Genomic DNA, 24394 nt, shown 5'->3' with positions numbered 1-24394 from the left:
GCCAGCTGAAGAGGACACAGTCTCTGGCGGTGGCTAGCAAGGACGGCTAGCTGAAGAGGCCCCAGTCTCTGGAGGTGGCTAGCAAGGACGGCTAGCTGAAGAGGACCCAGTCTCTGGCGGTGGCTAGCAAGGACGGCTAGCTGAAGAGGACACAGTCTCTGGCGGTGGCTAGCAAGGACGGCTAGCTGAAGAGGACTCAGTCTCTGGAGGGGGCTAGCAAGGACGGCTAGTTGAAGAGGACCCCGTCTCTGGCGGTGGCTAGCAAGGATGGCTAGCTGAAAAGGACACAGTCTCTGGCGGTGGCTAGCAAGGACGGCTAGCTGAAGAGGACCCAGTCTCTGGCGGTGGCTAGCAATGACGGCTAGCTGAAGAGGACACAGTCTCTGGCGGTGGCTAGCAAGGACGGCTAGCTGAAGAGGACCCAGTCTCTGGCGGTGGCTAGCAATGACGGCTAGCTGAAGAGGACACAGTCTCTGGCGGTGGCTAGCAAGGACGGCTAGCTGAAGAGGACCCAGTCTCTGGCGGTGGCTAGCAAGGACGGCTAGCTGAAGAGGACCCAGTCTCTGGCGGTGGCTAGCAAGGACAGCTAGCGAAGAAGACACAATCTCTGGAGGTGGCGATTCCGATCCACTACGTGGGCATCTGACGAACGCAACGGAAGCACTGACTCTTCCTGTTTCGTGGTTTAAATCTCCCGCCTGTTCCTCCCTTTCTAGCAGAGGAACCAATCCCCTAAGCTCTGGCAGACCCGGCTCACCTGGATAGGCCAGGCCACCTTGCGGGCGGAGTCTTTCGTTGCACTGCGCCAATCCGGCGCGAGTAGGCGGAGCTGGCTCGCTGGTCTGCGCTGAGCCAGGAAGACGACGCCGCCGATGCCGCCATCTTGGCCGGTGTGCTCCCTTCTCCGAGACCGGCGTTCGCTCCAGCGGTTCGCCGGCCTCGGAGCAGCTCGTGGCAGCGCCAGCCCCGTCGGCGACTCGTCCCTGCCGCCCTGGATCCCGCGGCCTCCGCCGATCTTCGCCCCCCGCGTTGGGGGCCACGGTAAGGACCCGGACCCGGGACGGGACAGCCAGGAGTATAGCTCCCTTACCTTGTGTGCTGAGCCCCTCAATTCCCCCCCAAAACCCACTTGCCACAACTCTACACCATTACCATAGCCCTAAGAGTGAAGGGGGATACCTAGATGTGGGTACAGTGGGTTTTGGGGAGGTTGGAGGGCTCAATATTTATCACCACAACTGTAGCAGGGAGGGGGGGAGGGGCCTGGGTCCACCTGCCTGAAGTGCACTGCACCCACTAAATACTGCTCCAGGGACCTGCATACTGCTGTCAAGGAGCTGGGTATGACATTTCAGGCTGGCATACAGGTTGGCAAATAAATGTTTTATTTTTGGGGGGTGGGAAGGGGTTGGTGACCACTGGGGGAGCAAGAGGAGGTGATCCCCGCTTCCCTCCGGTGGTCATCTGGTCAATTGGGGCACTTTTTTGAGACTTGGTCCTAAAAATAAGTCCAGTCGACGAAATGCTCGTTCGAACCGGCCACTTTTTTCCATTATAAGGTGAAGCCGGCCATCTTGTAGCCACACCCCCGCCCCCATCCCGCTTCACTACCCTACCAACACACCCCTTTGAAGGTTGGCCGGCGCCGCGACGAAAAAGCAGTTGGGGCTGTTCAAAATTGGCTTTCAATAATACCGATTTGGCCAGGATCAGGAGATCGCCGGCCATCTCCCAATTTGTATCAGAAGATCGCCAGCGATCACTTTCGAAAATGAGCTAGATAGCGACACCATATAGCTATTTGGTCCTGAAATACCTGGTTTTCTAAAACAAAAAATTTCAAACTTAGTTACATAGAAATTGACAATCAAAGGGGTCATAGTGGCTCCCATCATGGTACCCTTTGTAATTGTTGCCCTCAAAATGGAAATAATTTTCTTGTAGGACAATACTTGCCATTTCTACTAGAAACTCAGTGGGAATCCTCAAAACATCATCTCTTTTAGATAGTGTGTTCCTAATGATCTCTGTCTTTTCTAGTTAAGGAATGTTAATATATTGTGATTCAATGTCCATTATTACCAATAAAATTTTCCCATTTATGTTTATATTGTCTAAAATTTGGAAAAACAAGGGATGAGTAACGTATGTACAATGAGATAGAAGGTACGAACAGTCTGAGAAATGTATCAATGAAGATAAATAAAGGTTCTAAGAGTGAGACTGAGATGATTAGCCTACCAAGTGATAACACAAGAGATTTATGAATTTTGGGTAGTGGAGAGATGACAGGAGTCCTAGGATGAGTTACCTTTAAAATGTCCAATTCTTTATCTGTGATGAACCCAGCAAGTTTAACTGTTTCTAATACAGATTCAATCTTATTTTTAGTAACAGAGGTTGGGTCACTTTTCAACTTCTCATAGAAAGAGTTGTTGCTGGCTGTCTCTTGAACTTCTGCACCTAAAGATATGAACAATATTCAGCCATTACATTCCCCACCCCCTACTTGTTCTGCAGTTTGGGATAGCTTTAATCTCCCTGTGCTATCTCACTTTACTAAAATTTTTCATTCTATGCATTTCACAACTTGTTCCTTTGATCCCATTCCTTCCAAATGGCTCATTTATCCAAACCATGGTTTATTGCCTCTTAGTTTCAACTAATCACAGAAAGTCTTTCTTGGAAACAAGCAGCAGTTATTCGATGCTTCTTGTCCCACAAATTATCGCTCAGTGTCTAATCTCCCATTCTTGTCCAAACTGAGAAAATAGGAGTTTTTGATCAACCACTCTCTCATTGTGACCAACTTTCAATTCTTCACCCTTGTCAAACCAGTTTTTGGTTATTTACTCAGTGAACTGCATGCCATTTTTGACTAGGGAAAAATTGCCTTGGTAGTATCATTAGATCTATTTGCTACATTTGTTCGGGTAAGCCATTCCACTCTCTTAGCTCATCTTCAGGAAATTGGTCTTTCAGGTAAGATACTAGATTGGTTTGTTTCATATCTCACTGATTGCATTCTAATTCCAATTTCTAAATCTAGTGCTCAACCACAAAATTGTGGTGTTCCCCAAGGTTCCATCATATCTCCATTACTTTTCAATATCTATTTAAGTCCACTGACTATATTGATACAAGAACATAACAGTATCATCCTCAACTCTAATTTAAGCTTTGCTTCTCAGATAGCTCAGTTACTCAAGAATGGATTTTTCACCCTTAGGAAATTAAGATCCATCTGAAGTTATATTGATTCCAAGTCTTTTACTATATTAGTCCATGCTTTTTTAATAGCACACTTGGACTATTGTAATTCTGTTTATTGTGGAATATTGAAGTCCTTGTTACGTAGGCTTCAGATTCTCCAGAACTCTGTGGTTAGATTACTATGCAAAGCCTGCAGGTATGCAAAACATCACTTTCTTCCTGTTCATTACCAACCAATCTTTAAAATCTTATGCCTTGCATATAAAGTTCTGCATCAAGGTCTACCACTGTATCTTTTTACTTTGTTCATTCCTTACTCTTCCAATCGTAACCTCAGGTATCTTAATGCTAACCGTTTTACCCACTATGAATCTACACGTTCCTTAGCTTTTTTTTCTTTCTAGTCCCAAAGTCATGGAATAATCTCCCTCCTTCCATCAGATCTGAATCTTCTTTTTTAAAATTTAAGCAATTGTTAAAAAACATATTTTTCCAATTGGCTTTTGGTCAACCTGGTTAATGCACTGAGACTTCTTCTTGCAGGAACCAGGCACTTCATGCTCTCCCTCTACTTCTTATTTTTGTTCTCTTTTGGAATGTGGCATCCCTTTTAGTTGATGTTTTAATTTATAATTTTAATTTATAAAGTGTTTTGGCCAACTCTGTTGTTATAGTAGTATGTCAAGTTTTTAATAAACTATAAAAATAAATTTGTTACAAAATTCTAGATGTACTGGGACATGAGCTGTTAGTCCCACACCCGCTGTTCCTGAGCCCCCCCCCCCCCCCCCTTGTTCTCCATCCATTGGAAATTGAGTTAGCTAGCATTTCCCTTTCTTACTCATGGTCTAATTTCAATATTCCTAGTTTGACAGCCTTTAGAAAACTGTTAAATACATTTAGGAAAATGACCTGCACCCCTGACTCTAATCCCATCTACTTGGCTGGAGATCTCATCTCATGGTCTATTTCTATTATTTCTCTCTGATAACCAACAGCCTGATCACAAGCTTTGTACCTACATCTTGGAAAAAGGCAATGGTTTGACCAATTCTGAGGAAAAACAATCTGGATCCCTTCACATTCTCTAATTACAGGGCTGTCTTTAACCTTCCTTTTCTTTTTAAGGTTGTAGAAAAATATTTTTTAATCAATTATCACATTGTGTTGAGGCATTCCATGACCTACACCCAAGACAATCTGATTTTAGGCAGGGCTATAGTAACAAAACTGTTATTGCATCCCTACTAAACGACCTTCATTCTGTTTTCAACAAGGGTAATGTAGCCCTTGTCATTTCACTTGATTTGAGTGTGGTATTTGATCTTGTACATCACACCTTACCACTATGTAGATCTCCATCTATTGAGATCTCAGGTACAGTATATAACTGTTTTTTTATTTTTATGTCTGATAGGAGTTTTGAGGTTTCCTTTCCCTGCTCAGGATCAAGCCCTTTCTCACTACACTGTAGGATCCCTCAAGGCTCTGTCCTATCCCCTCTTCTTTTTAATATTTTTCCTGAGCCTACTTGTAGCCCTCATTTAGGAATCTTCTGTTTTGGCTTATTTTTATGCAGATGATATACTTCTGGTTTCTACTCAGGATCCCTATAACCCTGACTTGTCAATTTTACAGGCTTGCCTAGACCATACTGACAATTAGCTGTCCTCAAACAAACTTCTACTTGATCCTTCCAAGACAATAGTATCCTGGATAACTGGACATCTGCTATATTTTTCATTCTCCCCTCAGTTGAGGGAAAATCCTTTAGTTCTAGTAGATGCATTTAGGTACCTAGGAGTTCACCTTGATTACAAGCTTGATTTTGAAATGCAGATATCCTCAGTAGTTAAGTCAAGTTATTTTGCACTTTGGTGTATAAGATCTATCTGTTCTTATAGAGATGAAGCAGTCTGTACAACACTTCTTTATTCTCTGGTTACATCATTCTTAACTACTACAACATTGCATATTCAGAGATCTCATCTCTTCTCAAACGGATTTGATCTATTCAGAATACCTCGGTACATCTCCTTTTGCATACCCGTTGTCGTGACCATGTCACTCCTCTTTTCAAGTACCATCAATGGCTACCAGTGCCTTTCAGAATTCAACATTAAGTAAAGTGGTGTGGTAACCATGTTAATCTGTTTTCAAAGGTAATAAATAGAAATAAATAGAAACATAGGAAATAAAATAAGACAATACCTTTTTTTACTGGACTAACTTAATTCAACATAAAATACTCATAATGACCCACAAGATCCTACATTCTAGCACCCTTGCTTATCTTTCTGCACTGATTACACCCTGCATTACCCCAAGGACACTTTGATCATTGACTGCTCACTAATTATCTGTCCCAGATTTAAGCTCTGCAAGATTATAAGCTACTTGTTGATGCTCTTTTTTTGGTAAGCCCCCCACCCTGGGGAACGTCCTTCCCATGGCTCTCAGGGCAGAACAGACCTTTGCAAAGTTTAAGGCTGCTTTTAAAGCTCATTTGTTCATTTCAGCATTTGGGGACCCGGCAGACTATTCACAATGGAGAAGGGTAGTTAGTGGGGTTCCTCAGGGGTCTGTGCTAGGACCGCTGCTTTTTAATATATTTATAAATGATTTAGAGATGGGAGTAACTAGCGAGGTAATTAAATTTGCTGATGACACAAAGTTATTCAAAGTCGTTAACTCGCGACAGGATTGTGAAAAATTACAAGAGGACCTTACGAGACTGGGAGACTGGGCGGCTAAATGGCAGATGACATTTAATGTGAGCAAGTGCAAGGTGATGCATGTGGGAAAAAAGAACCCGAATTATAGCTACGTCATGCAAGGTTCCACGTTAGGAGTTACGGACCAAGAAAGGGATCTGGGTGTCGTCGTCGATAACACGCTGAAATCTTCTGCTCAGTATGCTGCTGCGGCTAGGAAAGCGAATAGAATGTTGGGTATTATTAGGAAAGGTATGGAAAACAGGTGTGAGGATGTTATAATGCCATTGTATCGCTCCATGGTGCGACCACACCTTGAGTATTGTGTTCAATTCTGGTCGCCGCATCTCAAGAAAGATATAGTAGAATTGGAAAAGGTGCAGCGAAGGGCGACTAAAATGATAGCGGGGATGGGACTACTTCCCTATGAAGAAAGACTAAGGAGGCTAGGGCTATTCAGCTTGGAGAAGAGACGGCTGAGGGGAGACATGATAGAGGTATATAAAATAATGAGTGGAGTGGAACAGGTGGATGTGAAGCGTCTGTTCACGCTTTCCAAAAATACTAGGACTAGGGGGCATGCGATTAAACTACAGTGTAGTAAATTTAAAACAAATCAGAGAAACTTTTTCTTCACCCAACGTGTAATTAAACTCTGGAATTCATTGCCGGAAAATGTGGTGAAGGCGGTTAGCTTAGCAGAGTTTAAAAAGAGGTTGGACGGTTTCCTAAAGGACAAGTCCATAAACCGCTACTAAACGGACTTGGAAAAATCCAAAATTCCAGGAATAATATGTATAGAATGTTTGTACGTTTGGGAAGCTTGCCAGGTGCCCTTGGCCTGGATTGGCCGCTGTCGTGGACAAGATGCTAGGCTCGTTGGACCCTTGGTCTTTTCCCAGTATGGCATTACTTATGTACTTATGACTAATTTGCGTCAATGGTGGCAATCATGACTGTAACCCTAAACTTTTGCAGGCTCTCATTATAGTGTTAGGAAATCCTGTTTTCTCTCATTTTCTTTACTTTACTTTGCTTTCCTATCTGAATTGTAGTTCCTTTCTGTTTTCTATTTTATGTTTGAATTGTAACCACTTTGCTTGATTTTGAAAGGTGGTATATCAAGAGTACAATAAACAATAAATGATCTTTCAAGGTAACATTACTAACTTTATGCTTTTCAACAACAGTTAACCCAAGCAACATAAAGCACAAATTAAAGGTCTACAACTTGTTAATTCTTCTTTGTTGTAGGATAATATAAATTTGAGAAGGAAGGTGGAAAATTTGTAAAATGTGTCAAGATATTCCAATTTGCCTATTATAAATTGTCCTAAAGCTCCTTAAGTTACTCCAAGAGATACTGTATGTTTAAGCGGTATTTAGCTGATGTGCTACAAATACCTGAGGGATCTTTGCCACCTAACTCTCAGATATATTATTTGTCATCTGCCAAAAAAAAGATCTTGTCAAGTTACAGGAGGGTACCAATCAAGAAAATGATGATCTGAATAACTCTGATGGTCTAGAGCTGGCTACTTTGGTGGATACCTTAGCATTACTTTTGGACAGAGATTGGCTTCTTTGCCTTTTTTTAAAAAAACCTGGAACCCCTTTGGGTAATTTAATTAAAATCTTCCCAGATTTAACCAGAGAAACACAGAAATGAAGGAAGAGCTTTTTATTGTAGAAACCTGGGTGCTCCAATTAGGAGTGCTGTTTTTTCTTCAGTATCCCCTTTATGCTTAATATTTCTGTGGTGTTTTAATTTTCTTAACTGCTTTGAACCACCATCTATCTGGTGGAGTTGGCGGTATACAAGCAACATATCATCATTATCATCATCATCCAAGATGGTGTCATGTTGAGAGGACAAACCCACAATAGCTCCTGCACTCCAATGAAATTTTTGCTGATTCAGGCTCTTACCTGGTTAAGGATGGGCAAGAGGCGATGAAAAGTTTGCAGCCTTCCCCCAGCCTAAGCCTCTACTCCTGTAATGAAGTAAGCAAAGCTGAAATGGCATCGAGCCTTGCTGGACTGATGATTTCTTCTCCCATGCCTACAGCAGATGCAACAGGCAACAGTATGAATGGGGCCTCATTACAACAACATGGAGATTCGGGTTTTTCTAGATTTGAGTCTGGAGGTGATCCACAAACGTAAGGAATTGTGGGGTTATAAGAAGGATCTACAGGACAAAGGCTATCAAGGATGCAAAAGAGGTGTTTTTTCTTGCTGGGATCTGGGTGGGGGGGTTCACCCATACAGTTTACTTAGGAATCACATGCCTCTCACCACAGGTTATCTGACCCCCCCCCCCCCCCCCCCCCCCCATGAGGCGGCAACTAGAGCAGTTAGGTTTTACATACTGTAAAGAATTGTGCCCTCAGGGGATTTTTCTGGCTTTCTTACATCTCCAAAATCTGCTAGGTATGAGAATTCCTTTCTTTCAATATTTTTAATTATAAGACCTTTTTCAGAGGCCAGATGCATATTCCTACCTCTTTTGACAACTGAAAGATTTAGAAGTCACAATATTTATGTCCAAAGGGTATAAAAATCTCCTTTCCTGGATTTACAAGGTTTTAGAAGATCTGACTCCCACTACTGATCACCCACATGAAAGGAATTGGGAAAGATGGATGGGGTATACTCTGAAACCTAGAGTGGACTAGTATTTATGACTATGCTCATCGGTGCTCTATGGTCTCTAGTTATCAACAACTACAATTTATAATGGTTTTAAGATTGTTTTGGTATCCAGCAAAGCCCAAGGGCACTAAGGTATTGTCCCCAATGTTAATGTTCTGTTGGAGGGGGTGTGGAGAAGAGGGTACTTTTGAGCATTTGTGGGATTGTCCCTGTAGTAAAACGTTCTGCTTGGGGGTGTGGGAGTTTGGTCTAAACTTCAACTATGTTGTGTATGTCAATGGGTGTTTGGACCAGAGGTATGTTTGCTGGGGAAAATCCTAGTATGTAAGCCAGGCTCTGTAGATGAGCAAGTAGTTTTGATTTTAATGCGAGCTGCTAAAATGACAATTGCTCAGGCATGGAGAGATTCTGCAGGTTCTACTTTGAGCGGATGTACAACATTTGTGTCAAAGTTAGGAAATATGAGAAAATTGTGACCACCTTGAAAGGACAGTGGCAGCCTCAGGTCACTTTTTGTTGAATGATCTTGTTATATATTTTGTCCTTACCTTGTACTGAGTCTTACAATTTCAGGGTATTTTCTATGGAGGAGAGCTACAGTTTTTCGATTGGTGTCAGAGGGCTCTCAGGATCTAGCCTGAATCTCATTTGGGGCCAGATCTGGGGGTTCCCACTCCCTCTCTACTTAGTTGTGTTTACCTCACTACTCACCTTACAGTACTTTCAGAGGGTATATTTTTGGGGGAACAGGGGCGGTAGGGGGGATATAACATGGCCAGACTTTGTGTATAGCAAACATTTTGAAAGTTGGATGTGGAAATGTTCATTGGCAACTTTGCATTGGCAGTGATTATTGAAATTTGTACATTGTTCTGTAACTGTATGCCATATATTTTCGTTTTCATTAAACATTGAGGGCCCTGTTTACTAAGCCGCGCTATAGGTATGCTAACATTTTAGTGCGCGTTAATGCTAGAGACACCCACCCTGAATGATTTTAAAAAATAATCAAGACTGGTCAATTTTCACCTAAGTCTTCTCTTTTATCAGTGTTGGATATGTTGAAAAAAATATTTGGTAGCGATACCAAGGGGCCCTTTTGCTAAGCTGCGTAAGCGTCTAAGTGCGCTCAACATGTGCCAAAATGGAGTTACCACCAGACTACTGTGTGGCTCTTGCAGTAATTTCATTTTTGGCGCATGTCCGTTATGCACGTCTGAAAAATATTTTTTATTTTCGGGAATGCTTAGCAGATGTGCGTCAAGTGGCAGTTGGCATGTGTAGGTCATTACTGCCTGGTTACCACGTCAGTCTTTAGCGCCAGGTCAATAGCTTTCAGATTCATTGGCCCCTATTATTTATTTACCTATGTATTGGGATTAAATCAATTTTTTTTAGTTATCAAGATTTACAATTCTATATCTCCATTTAATAAGATAACAAGAAATTAAATAAATAATTTACAATACATTAACAAATACAATATTCGTCCCCAAGAATAAAGAAAGTAGATCAAGAAGGAAGGAGAAGAAAAAGAGAAAAATTAAAGAAAAAAATCTATATCAGTCAGTTACCTGAGATAATCCCCCTCTTGCCTGCCACAGCGTGCTTACAGGACTGTACAGCAATATTAATATCCTCCATGGCCAAAAGAACATCTTCTGACTGTTTGGGATCAAAAAATTGAAATTATTTACCTTGAAAAATTATAAAACATAAACAGGGAAATTTAAGCACCTAAGTAGCACCCAAAGCCTGTACCCTAGACCAATAGGCCAGGAAGGCCTTGTGTCTCAATTGTGTCTCTCTTGATAAGTCGGGAAAAACTAGTTTTGAGACAAGAACAATGTCTCTAGATATCTAAAGGAAAGTTTCTATACTGCATTATGGTCTGCTTCCAAAGCAAACAAAACCACCACTGTAGATCTCTGGGTTATAACCTCCAAGGAAGATTCAAAAAGGATGTAAGATTCATATTATCCCCTACTTGACCCTGATGGGGCTCATTAGGCCTTCTAGAGCCCTGCATATATTGAACTCAGGTAATAGGAGGCAATGAATCATTTGACATCCCTAGAACTTCCACCAAATATTCCTCAATCATATCTACTGGCACAATCAAAGGTGACTTAGGAAAGTTAAGCAGCCTCAAGTTGTTCCTCCGAATTTGATTTTCCAAATATTCTAATTGTCAGTGTTGAGAATTCTTATCTTTAACTAAAGTTGTTCCTAACATTTCCAAAAATTGAATTTTTGTCTCCAAAAAATCTATTTTTGAGGACTGTTAGCGGAGACTTGTGCCTGGAGCAGGACTGCTTCAGATAATATCTTAACATCTTCTACATTTTTAAAGGTCATAAGTTGCAAGGAGGAATACATATCATGTGTTAAGTCCTGTGGAAGCGCATAATCGAAAGGGGTGCCCAAGTTTTCCTCGCAGAACGTCCCAGAGAAGGGGTGGGGAAACCCGTATTATTGAAACAAGATGGGCGTCCATCTTTCATTTCGATAATACGGTCGGGGACGCCCAAAATCGCGAAATTTAGGTTGACCTTAGAGATGGTCGTCCTTAGAGATGGTCATCCCTGATTTTTGTCAATAATGGAAACCGAGGATGCCCATCTCAGAAACGACCAAATCCAAACCCTTTGGTCTTGGGAGGAACCAGCATTCGTAGTGCACTGGTCCCCCCACATGCCAGGACACCAACTGGGCACCCTAGGGGGCACTGCAGTGGACTTCATAAATTGCTCCCAGGTGCATAGCTCCCTTACCTTTGGTGCTGAGCCCCCCCAACCCCCCCAAACTCACTCCCCACAACTTTACACCACTACCATAGCCCTAAGGGGTGAAGGAGGCACCAACCTGTGGGTACAGTGGGTTTGTGGTGGGTTTTGAAGGGCTCACATTTACCACCACAAGTGTAACAGGTAGGGGGGTGGGCCTGGGTCTGCCTGCCTGAAGTGCACTGCACCCACTAAAACTGCTTCAAGGACCTACATACTGCTGTCATGGAGCTGGGTATGACATTTGAGGCTGGCATAGAGGCTGGAAAAATATTTGAAAAAAATTTTTGAGGGTGGGAGAGGGTTAATGACCACTGGGGGAGTAAGAGGAGGTCATCCTCAATTCCCTCCAGTGGTCATCTCGTCATTTAGTGCACATTTTTGTTGCTTGGTCGTAAGAAAAAAAAGGACCAGGTAAAGTCGTCCAAGTGTTCGTCAGACGCCCTTCTTTTTTCCATTATCGGTTGAGGACACCCATGTGTTAGGCATGCCCCAGTCCCGCCTTCACTATGCCTCCGACACACCCACGTGAACTCTGGTCGTCCCCGCAATGGAAAGCAGTTGAGGACGCCCAAAATCAGCTTTCGATTACGCCGATTTGGCGACCCTGTGAGAAGGATGCCCATCTCCTGATTTGTGTCGAAAATAAGCCTGAAAGTGATTCTAAAGTCACATGGCCGGTTTGGTAAAAACTTGTGAAGTACAAACAGGAGCAGTGAAATCCTTAACCTGATATAGAGTACTCACATCATTTGAAGGAAATATCTGTACTGCTGCTTGAAAAAGTTCCTCCAATTCAGGTTTAGTTCCACTTGTTGCTAGAGATGTATGCCCTCTCTGCATTACCAGTCTTTCAGCCACATGGGCGCTGGATTCAGGATCACCCACAGTAACTCTCTCTCTCCTGTATGCGGGGGTGGGGGTGGGGGCAGCTCACATGATTGGGCTCAAAGAAACCCAATCTTTGCTGAATGCTGACACTATCATGTCGGCTCCCACAAAAGGGGAAGACGTCATCACGAGTTCCACTGGCACTCCTTATGAATCGAGTGTCGTCTGCCTGAGAACTGAAGAAGCCGCTGTGAATTGACTTGTCGAGCAATAAAGGGAGCTCACAGCTGAACCAGACCATGCTGATGGCTGAGTCTGGAACAGGTGTGTGTGTGGGGGGTGGGCAGGGAAAGTTGTTAGGGTAGCTTTAGGGTTGAAGTGGTTGGAGAGGGCAGGGTTGAGTTGAGGATATCAGGCGCGGATTGGTGGGTAGTGTGATTGGAGGAGAGGGTTTAGTGGATGGATCTGTCTAAGGGGAATTTAGGCAGGCTATTGAGGCTGATTTTGTGAGGGAGGTTTGGAGAGGGAGCAGGTGTTGGGAGCTTGACAGTCACCCACCCTTCCCGCCTTCTTTAGTGTGGTAGGTTGTTCCTTGGGTGCAGTTTGGGGAGTGGAGTAGTCACAGCTTTTTGTCATAGGTGGAACACTTTGGGGGAGGTTTTTACAATTTGAAGGTGATGTTAAGAAAGGGGGAATATGGATGTACACCATGACAGTGCTTTACTTTTGTGCGACACTGCCGTGAGTATTTTGCAGACTTGTTTGGTTGGGGGATGTTTACTATGCAGCAATAAATGAGGCTAGTTCAGCACCAACTAGTTTCTCATATTGGGCAAAGGCCACTACTTTATTAGGGGCTATTTTCTGTTAGATAAACTAGCTTATTTGAATTACTTGGGGTTTATACTAACTAAAAGCTGTAGCCTAGATGGTGTTGGTCTTAATTATTTCATTGTTGGTGTAATATGGATCACGGTGTGAGTGTGAATGTTGATGTTAGTTGTTGGGATCATAATGTCAACAATAGTTGCATTCATTGTAGTTGCAGTACTTTTACTTTTTACTTAAAAATATTATATTAGGTAGTAGCTATTTTACTTTCACTTAAGTAAAATGTATAATGTGCTCTTCACTGTACTTTTACTTAAGTATTAAAATATACTTTTAACTTTATTTTTGCTTGATTACTTTGACCTAGTACTTTGAACAACATTGATTTTGAGTGTTACTTTATGTGCTGATATGTACGCCAATCATAATCATTTTCAAAATTGTTTTTATAGTCAAATGTTATGGTAAAAAACATAAAAATAGCAAGAACATAACATTAAATAAATAGATAAATGTTGAAGGGTGCTGTAAAGTGTGCACACACTAATTCCTCTTACTCTCTTACCTATCTATATGCTCCTTCTTTGCTTATACCCTACACTGTCAATTAAATTGTTCTATTACGTATTGTGTTGACATTGTAAGTAGTATACCATGCCATACTTGTATTGTTATTTGAATATTTATACTGCTGTAATTGTCTGTTGCTTATGCTTGATTTATTCTTACTGTATACTGCCTTGAGTGAATTCTTTCAAAAAGGCAGTAAATAAATCCTAATAAATAAATAAATGATGCTAGAAAGCAAGGAAATGCTGGAAAAGTGCTGTGCATGCAAGGATATATATATAAGATAATCTCTATAGTAAAAGAAACTCTGAAGGAGATAACAATAGTTCTCCCTATTTTATAAAGACAAGCTCACTAAACTTATATCAGTAGCTCGTACCAACAACATATAAAATAATTTATTTTAGAAATAGGACCTCTCAGTCTGTATCCTGACAAAAACATGTCTGCTCAAACACGGCCCTCACGAGCCTTTTGACAAATGGCTTGCATAATTTTTGAGCTACAAAACCACCAAGGTGGAAAAGAACGATGTCCCATGAAATAATCTCAAGAACAGAAGAAGAGTGGGAACAGAACCAGGCTCTTAAAAAAACAGACCGAAGACATCTAATAGTTGAAGTATAATTTCTCGAGGGAAGACTCTACAAGTTACCTTGTTTCGGCACTAGAAGTGCCTTCCTCAGGAGTCTATATAGATATAAGAAGAAATACAAACATCTTAGCAAAGGAACAATAAATAAAAACATATGTGAACAAATAAAAGGCAACGAAGGACAAATATAAAAATACAATAAAAGTAAAATAACTCCTGTATACTTGTGACAATAAAAGTATGGTAGAAAATCTAAATGTTTCAAATATATATCTCTTAGACATTAAAATACAGACAGTAATGCAGGGTAAACTAAAGAACAACTGTAAAATCATGAATAAAATAAAAGGTAAGAAACAATGGCAAGACGTTCTTAAAATGGCGGTATTATTACTAACACTAACCTAGATACTTTGTCTTGAGAGGTAAGTGGACAAAGCGTATAGGATAGAGTCTCTTGTGAGTAACATTCTGGTCTGAAAGAAATATTTGAGGATAATGGTTAGATGGATGTGAGAGCACTGACCGTGGGAAACAAGATAATGGTGCCATGTGGAGGGCTAAAGAAAGGATCATGGCAGAAAACAGGAAAGCAAGAGGGTGACCAAACTAGGACTGTGTGCATGTGGATAAAACCAGTAAAGTGGTGATGTGTCTATATATGTGAACTAATAACTGTAGAGAAAGGAAAGAAGGATGTGTTGAGTGAAGGTTGATGGAAGGAAGAAATCAATCATGAACTGCTGTAATGTGATAAAGCAAAAGAAAAAGGGGAGGGGGAAGAAAAAAAAAAGGATCTACCCAACATTGTGAGAAGCTGAGATGGAAGGGAACTATGGTGAAACAAAAACAAAAGTGATTAAAAGTAAAGGGGTACTTGAATGACACTGCCCGACATGATGTGAAGATGAGCCGGTAGGGAACTATGGTGAAATGTGACTATTGGAGAAGACAACAGAGTGTAAACACCAGTCGCGATTGGTCCAGAATATGTTAGCCGTAATGATTTGATAAAGTAAAGTACTGGAATATACAGATGAAGCATGTAGTGAAAAAAAGATGCCGTAAAACTAGAACGGCAGAAAGGTGGGAAACTGTAGAAGTGAAATCAAGTAAATGCAATCCACAATGATGCATCATATGCACGCTTTCACCATAAGTTACACCTTTATTTTTAATTTTTCTGTCTTTAGGATCCACTTTATTACTCCTTTCCCTCTGCCATTCATCACATGGTTCACATAGACACTCATATACTCATACAGAAAGGCAAGCAGGATCTGTACTGCATATACCTGGTTATATAGCTAATATACCCTGTTTATATATGTAGCCAGTTACCCTACCCTTACATGTAGTCAGCTGCCATACACCATGTACCTGCCATACACCATGTACCCAGGTATGATGGCAATGGCACCCATAGACATGGCGACTGAAATCTGGTCACTACGCCATCTGCACCCACATACAGGGGAGCAGCAGTCCTTGCCTATCTTGGTACTTGCTCTAGTTTGGGCCTGTTGCCCATGCGGGATCCAAAAGTGTGACCATGTCATCTCTTACATAGCTCATTGTTATCTTATGCAACATTCAAAGCTGACTGTGCACCATATCACCATTTAGCCCCTCATTTTCAATGCTAAGTGGGTTTGAGAATGGCGATTGGAATACTCAGTATTGCAGTTAGGTTAGGTTAGTTTATGCAGTTATGTATTCTGAGAACTAAATGGCTGGAGGTGTCCTGGGTTGCCAGGGAGATATTTAACTGGGATCATGAATTCCTGCACATGAGCAGTTCACACCAAAGAGAATTGCACTGACCCCTGAAATTTTAAAAGTGCTAAAAATAAGTTTTAAAAGTATTTGCATTGGAGGCAAGATGGCTTCTGAATAGGACGTGTGTGAAGCAGCTCCTCACTCAACTCCCTCTCACTGGTTTTTTTTTCCCCTTAAAATAATACATTTCCATGCCCAAGAGAAGGGGCAAACAGAGGGCTTACCCTGCTCCCTCTGCGAGACAGGAATTGGGACCGATGGACCGTTTCACTGTTCCCAGTGTAGAACTGACTGGGCAACAACCCTTGCTGCAGAAGGAATCGATGAGAGGAGAACCGACCTACCTGCCTGAGGGAGAGCTCACGTTGAGCCCAGAGGAACGGAGTCCTCCTTCGATGCCGGCAATGCTGACAGATCAGAGCCCTGGATTGACTAGACCCGATGAGGAAATGTCTGATCTGGGAGCAGGGGCAGACTCTGCTAGCAGAACGCCGAGTGCAGCAGTGCTGGTGGTACTGCTGAGAATAACGAAGGAGCAGGAGTTGAATCACAGGAGAGCAAGACTGGCTCTGAGAAAGGAGCTCAGGAAGAGGTAACATTGAAATTATTTCCTAAAAAATGGAGAAAATAACCCTAGAAAAAAATTAGGGATGCTTTGGAATGTTTAGAAGATTCTTTAACCCAGAAACTATCTCCAATAGTTAAAGTCACTCAATCAAATCAAGCTAAAATAGCAGACTTGGAAAAACAGTTGGAACAATCTAAAACTTTTGAACAAACAATTATACTTGAAACAAATCAAATTAAAGAGAGTCAAATAACTTTAATAAAAGAAAATGTATACTTACATAGGAAAATAGAAACTTTAGAAAATTTACAAAGTATGAAAACATTGAGATTTATAAATTTTCCTAAAGTTCCAGCAGTGGCTCCTTTAATAACATTTAAAACATAGCTTTCTGAAGTATTAAAAATTACTGAACAATTGTTTCCACCTGTAGCAAGGATTTATTATTTGGCTCCCTATGTTAAGAAACCAAGTGAGCGCATAATACCATCTATGGAAACCCCATTTGAGGAGCTAAATTTGAATTTATCACAAACAATTGAAGATGAACTATGTGGAGTAATTATAGACTTTGTTCTACAGTCGGATCGGGACTGGATCTTGAAAACTTTCTTTAAACATAGACATGAAGTCTTTCTGAATTGCAAAATCAAAGTATTTCCTGATATTGCTAGACAAACTCAGAAAAGACGTCAGTCTTTTTTGAAACTTCGTGATCGTGTATTGTCACGGGGGGAATTTTCTGGCTTAATTTTCCTTGCAAATGTGTTGTTAAATTTCAATCAATTAAATATGTTTTCTTTGAGAGTGATCAGTTAGCAAAATTCCTGGACTCCAGACAAGAACCAGCCGTAAACTCTTTGGTGCTTCCTCAATTAGTATCTACTCCGTGATAGGATAAGTGGGAACATGTTCTACTCATTTTTTCCTATGTTAACCAATTTTTGAATTGTGCCTTGCCTATAATTGTGGACTTTAGCAGTAATTTTCATTTAATAGATTTTCTTTATAAAATATTTTCTTGTATGGTATGGTAATACTTTTCTGTACAAGTTTTTCTTGTAAAATTCATTAAAATTACAAATAAATAAATTAAAAAAAAAGTATTTGCATTAAATCTAATTGCAGAATTGAGGTGCTAGGAAGTGGGATTGGTATGCTATGTACTCAAATTTGCTCAAGCCATATGCAAATTAGTCCATTTTTGGGAGGTTCTCATTTGCATATTTATGGGTAAAAATTGTTGGAAATGTTTACAGCCTTAATGTTAGGGCATGGCTCTGATCAAACATATGAACTTTGATCCAAAAACGAAGGGTTTAGCTAGTGTTTTTGACTAAAAATTCCCATTAGAGTGTCTATGTTAATCTGCATTCAAATAGAGCTCTCTGATTGGATGAGCAGCTCCTGTTAGAAAATCTGCCCGGGAACAGAGAGGAGAGGAGAGAATCAATGGGTGGGTGGGTGGGTGTGGATGGCTGGAGGGGGGGACAGGGGAGAGGAGAGAATCAATGGGTGGGTATGGATGGCTGGAGGGGGGGCAGGGGAGCGAGGATAAGAAATGAAGAAGAAAGGCAGAAAGTAAAGAAATAAATGGAAAGGAAGCCCTGGAAACGGAGTTAAGAGGACAGATAGCAGCAGAATTGGATACTGGGCCAGCATGATCAGAAAAACAAAGTCACCAAACAACAAAGGTAGAAAAGATAATTTTATTTTCATTATAATGTTTGGAATATGTCCACTTTGAGAATCAGGTGCTCAACATTAAATGTTTGTATTTATTTACTTATGTATGGCATTTTATCCCACATTAAACATGAATTAGGATGTTTTGTGGCTCTACATAAGAATTGTGATATTATGATCCTTGTTTCATATTGTTGACGGTCTGCATTTTCCGTATGGGTGGTATATTGGTGTATTAGGTTCTGCCCAGTGTAATATTTATAGTACAGTAAGGTTCTGAGTGTGTTTTTGCACAAAGTTGTGCATAGTGTTTTGTAGTTGAGCGATTGTGGTTAGTATATGCTTTGAGCAACCACTTTATTCTTTGACATATGATACATATCTAATATCTAAATTTAATAAAAGGTATTAATTGTGACTTTTATTTTTATTTATTTATTTTTTCTGTGTGTTATCAGATAATTATGGATGTAAGCTCCACCCCTGGCCACACCCATAACCCCACCCCCTTTAGCCTCCCCAAACAGTTGGGCCACCGACCGCCTATGCTCTGGACCCATAAATAATATGGTTGGATGTATGGATAAATATCTGAAAACTCCACCAAGATCTCAAGCTGGAGAAATTCATTAGAAGGCTTCTAATCCTCTTTGGGTTCAGGGGCTTCTTTAAGTACCCTTGTGAAATCTCCTTTAAACCCTTCCTGATGTAAAGTCTGTGCATTCCCAGAAAAATGACCCCATATGGAATAGAAATGGAAACGGGACTTGATATACCGCCTTTCTGAGGTTTTTGCAACTGCATTCAAAGCGGTTTACATATATTCAGGTATTTATTTTGTACCAGGGGCAATGGAGGGTTAAGAATGGGTGGGGTTCTACTTCCAAATGTTCTGTTGGATTTGGATGATTGGATATTTCAGGGTGCATCTTTGCTTTCTGGCAAAGTTTCTTTGTTAGAGATCTGGAAGATAGTTATGTGAACTGACTCTTTGCTTCAGACTTTTACACGTAAGACAGGTTTGTTTGTTTGTTTGTTTGTTTGTTTGTTTGTTTTCCCCAAGAAGACAGTATCTAAGCTTTGGAATTATGAAAATGGGCTTGCGTTAGGTCACAAGCTTCCCCCTTTCAAAGTACTGGCTGGCAAATGTTAAAGATAGTGTGACAAAAAAAAAGATAGTTTGGCTCTATATCAGTAGGTTGAGTCAATAGATAATGTAGTAAAATCCAAAAACTTCCCAAGACTTAATTACTGTCTCCATGGGAATTGCTTAAAACATATTTTCAGGAAATACTACATTTTCCAGATGCTGATTTCATTGGAATATCTAGGATATATTATATTTCCTGTCGGATAGTCATGAGGGATGATTCAGAGGGTGTACATGATATTTTGGTATCACCAGTAGTCTTGAACTTTCAGGCTTCTTAGAACCATCTTCTGATAATATTCATGGTCATGCTACCCCTCTGATTTCCTTCCTTACCAAGTATGACAAGCTTAAAGTTTTGAAAGGATATTTTTCCACGGAAGAGGTTCTCTTTTAAAGTCAAATCTGTTACCTTACATATACAAGATCATACAGGCTTGAAGGTGACCCTTTTCACACTCAAAACCAAAGTTTAGGACAGTGACCCAGCATTAGGTGGTCACAAGCACAAACAGGCGGTGGCCCAGCATGGCAGGAATAGGAGGTAGGGGGAAGGAGGAGGGTGATGGGAAGTATAGAAGAGCCTGCAAGCACAGGCAAGTTAGGAAAGGGATAAGTAAGTGGGAGGCACTTAAGAATAGAGGACCTATAGGGAGGCAGGTAACAAGACAGGAAGTCTGGGAAGTGGGGAAAAGAGGTGACCTCTGGCTGGCATAGAGGCTGGCAAAAAAATGTCTGGTTTTTTTGGGTGGGAGGCGGTTGGTGACCAGTTTGGGAGTAAGGGGAGGTGATCCCCCATTCCCTCCCGTGGTCATCTGGTCAGTTCAGGCACCTTTTCAAGGCTTGGTCGTGAACAAAAAGGGACCAAGTAAAGCCGGCCAAATGCTCGTCAGGGCCGGCCTTCTTTTTTCCATTATCGGCCTAGGCCAGCTATCTCTTAACCACGCCCCCGTCTCGCCTTCGGTACACTGCCGACACGCCCCCTTGAATTTTGGCCGGCCCTGCGACGGAAAGCAGTTGAAGCCGGTCAAAATCGGCTTTCGATTATACCGATTTGGCAGGCATTAGGAGAAGGCCAGCCATCTCCCAATTTGTGTCGGAAGATGGCTGCCCTTCTCCTTTGAAAATAAGCAGGTCATTGTGCAGGTGGCTATTCTATCCCCCCCCCCCCCCCCCAAAAAAAAGGAATACTCATTCCACCTATAGCATAACGGAAAGAACTCCTTTTCAAATCCATCCGCCAGCAAGTTGGTTGTACTTAAAAGTGTTACAGATCAATACTTAATAAATTTTTGGATTTATCAAAAACAAATCCCCTAACATTACTCATCTTCACTTGGTAACATTTTCCTTTGAAATCCAGCTAGGAATTATTAGGAAAGGAACAGTGAATAAGACTGAAAATGCTATAATGTCTTAGGGCTCTTCAGCTTGGAAAAGAGACAGATGAGGGGAGATATGATGGAGGTCTACAAAATCCTGAGTGGTGTTTAATGAGTAGAAGTAAATCAAATTTTACTTGTCCAAAAGTAGAAAGACTAGGGGACATTTGAGGAAGTTACATGAAATACTTTTAAAACAAGTAGGAGGAAGTATTTCTTCACTCAACAAATAGTTAAGCTCTGGAACCCTTTGCCGGAGGAGGTGGTAACAGTGGTTAGTGTATCTGGGTTTAAAAAAGCTTTGGACAAATTCCTGGAGGAAAAGTCCATAGCCTGCTATTGAGACAGACATAGGAAGCAACTGCTTGCCCTGGAATTTATAGTATGGAATGATGCCATGATTTGGGTTTCTGCCAGGTACTTGTGACCAAGCTTGGACACTGTTTGGAAAACATGATACTGGGTTACATGGACAGTTGATCTGACCCAGTATAGTTACTCTTAGGTTCTTATGTTCTTATGTCTTATTCTATGAAAGATACATTGGATAAACACATTTTCCATATATATATTACTCTCTCTGTATATACGTAGGCTTAGAACATCCAGCAACTTTATAGAGACTTTATTCCATTACTATAAATTGAAAGACATACTAAAGGACACAACCAAGCTGGCAGTGAGATATGCACTCCAAACGAACACAGGGAGCCTACAGGTGGCCAAGCTACACCACCCAAGTAAAACACTGCCAAGGAACTATATTATTGTAAGTTTAGAATGGACTCATTAGAGGGCACATTAAGGTCAAGCTGACATCATATGATATCTATGCCTATAGAATTTTTGTGCTGTTTAATGGATATATCATACTGCTTCCTGTTGTTTCATTATTAAGGGGTAACTGTTAGCTTCAAGGTTTTTCAATACAATTTTATATGCATTGTCTATTCAGGTGCATCACAGTGTGATTGGTGACCCAATGGTAAGTTTAAAGTTATCCAGTACCTGTACTACACTTCCTGGGATGTTTTGCTTGGTGAAGAGGTAATAAATCCCAAGGACATGCATATATAGGAATAAACAGGATACTGGATAGGGTTAAAACACAGTATTCATTCCCTTCTTCACTAAATTTGCCTTCCTGGCACTGAACTTATGACCACTTGGACCCACTTAGTTCCTCTTCTTTAGGACTTTTAGAATATCTGTATTGGTGTTGAGGGTAAAGGCTACCTGTTAACACAATCGTGTTACACTCACTAATTTATATCCCTCCACTCACGGAGTACTCAAAAAGCAGCAGGCAGAGAGATGGCACCTGCTTGGTGCCAGCGAATAATGGTGTGGATGTGAAACATTTCCTGGCCTGCCAGGGTACACTACATCTTAGTGTAGGTATTCAGCAAGTACTGCCGTGCCTTCACACATTCAGTCTACCGTTTGGAGGACAAGTAGCACACCATATGGTTATTCCTGCCTTTCCTACTCATAATCAGTAAGTATATTATCTCATGCTTATTGTTGACTTAAACTTGAATAGATAATGAATGTGACTGCTGGGTGGACAGGATGGATCGTTCAGATCTTTATCTTCTGGCACTCACTATGTTACTATGCTATGTTACTAGCATTCTGACTCATGGGGCATGGTACATCTACACATATTTTATATACCAGCATATACAGCCTTTTTTGAATGGTGCCTATAGGATGGAGCCGGATCCGACTAAAGAGTATCCATGGCTTGGATCAAACAGATGGCACCCTACACATGCACACCAGCTACTAACCACTGAATAGCACTCAGATCATGCTACATCTTCACAATACAGTTTTGACATGCACGCACTCACATGTAACTCTGGGCCCCAGTTCAGATCCTCAGTGTTACACCTCCATTGATCTGCTGTGGTATGCATATAACTAGTATACTAGCTTTGCACTGGGAAACCTGCTGCAGTTAACTGGAATGTGCATTAAGAAATCATTCGTTACCCAGCATTCAATACGTGGTATTTAGGGCAGAGTTCGACAATGCTTAGCGACAAGCATGAGGCTATTGACAAAGGAGGAAGAGTTTAAAGTTAAGTAGGGTCAGGCAGGTAGGCTGTCTTGAAGAGATGGGTCGAGCATTTTCCTAAAGGATACATATATGAACCGGCTCACCTTTATACACGTTTGTTCACCCGTTCAAAGGTATGTAATAGATTGGGGAATCAAGATTTCCCTTCCCTAAATCCATGTTGGCTTTGAGTAGGTGAGTGGTGAGGTTTAGTAATGCTTGGGACTGCTGAAATGCAGAATAAGACACGGGTAGCAAAGCTACTATCCTATTGTTCTGGACAGTGCAAGTTGGGTCCCAATGGCATCCTAATGTATTGTTGGGTCGCCATTATATATTTAACTGCCCACTGTGCAGGTATGAGATGCCCATATGAGATGAGCATGGACGATTGACATTATGGAATGCAGAAGTGCTCTGCGTGACACGACAGCACTGCTCAGGTTTAAGATGCATTACAGATGTCAAATCAAGCGCTGCTCATGTTTAAGATACAATCAACTAAAACTGTCAGATACTCTTCACATATTGGAAATGGCTTAACGGCTGGAATTATAGGTGTCAGCTTTGGCTGTAGGAGATATATACAGGTCACAAGATGACAGGTGCACATACATGTGTACATACGGGATGCTGATCCATACATAAGTTCCTACTAGAGGGAATGTGCTCCTTATCATGCTGGAAGGATCTAGCGAGCCTGAATAAAACATGTGATGTCATGAGTGGAAGAGACACATGAGGGGGACGGAGGCAAATGTGAATGCTTGAACAGTGAAATAGGCTGTTATTAAAACTGTTGGGTTTGGGCCAGAGAAATGCACACCAATTACCACTGATTGGTTTTGGGCACAGCAATGCCCACAGGTGAGGTGTGATACCAGTTGTTTGTCAGTTGTGACGTTAGCTGTGTTGGTAGTCATGATGAGCTGCAAGAGACTCACATGGCAGCAGCCTAACAGGGGGCAAGGAGTGAGTTGGATGCAGTAGTGTGCTCAGTTTGGACAGACCAACGCGAGATCTAGCAAGGCTCTACCAGGGAATTATTTGCAGTTCAGTCATAAGTGTCAGAGTGGATATGGCCACAGATAGGATGAAATATGGTGGGGGACCGCGACAAGCAAGGTTTTGCTGTCCTGGTCTGTGGTGGTGGGTCCTAGCCTGAAAGAGTACACAACACTATGTTTCAGACCAAAGCAAGGTCAACAGCCATGTGGTTGTTGTCCCATGCTAGCAGTGGCATGGATGATGTCTAAGAACAAGGGCAGTTCCTCTCTTGTACAGAGGGGGGCCAGTGCCAGATTAGCAAATGATCAGTGGAGTCTACATCAGCTCTCATCCTATTTGTGCAGGTCACACTGTGATATCTTCAATCTAATTTCTGTTCCTCTCCTCCCCCCTCCTTCCATGCCTTTCTCTTGCGCTCTGTGGAATGCCCGCTCTGACTGTAACAAACCTTCCTACATCCATGACCTCTTTATCTCTTGTACTCTTTATTTGCTTGCCCTAACTGAAACTTGGCTTTTATCCTGAAGACTCTGCTTCAGTTGTGGCCTTATGCCATGGAGG

This window comes from Microcaecilia unicolor, chromosome 1 (genome assembly GCF_901765095.1).
Source record: "Microcaecilia unicolor chromosome 1, aMicUni1.1, whole genome shotgun sequence".
NCBI classification, from domain to species: domain Eukaryota; kingdom Metazoa; phylum Chordata; class Amphibia; order Gymnophiona; family Siphonopidae; genus Microcaecilia; species Microcaecilia unicolor.
The sequence above is the reverse complement of the archived record's forward strand: the minus strand, read 5'-3'. Positions refer to the sequence as shown.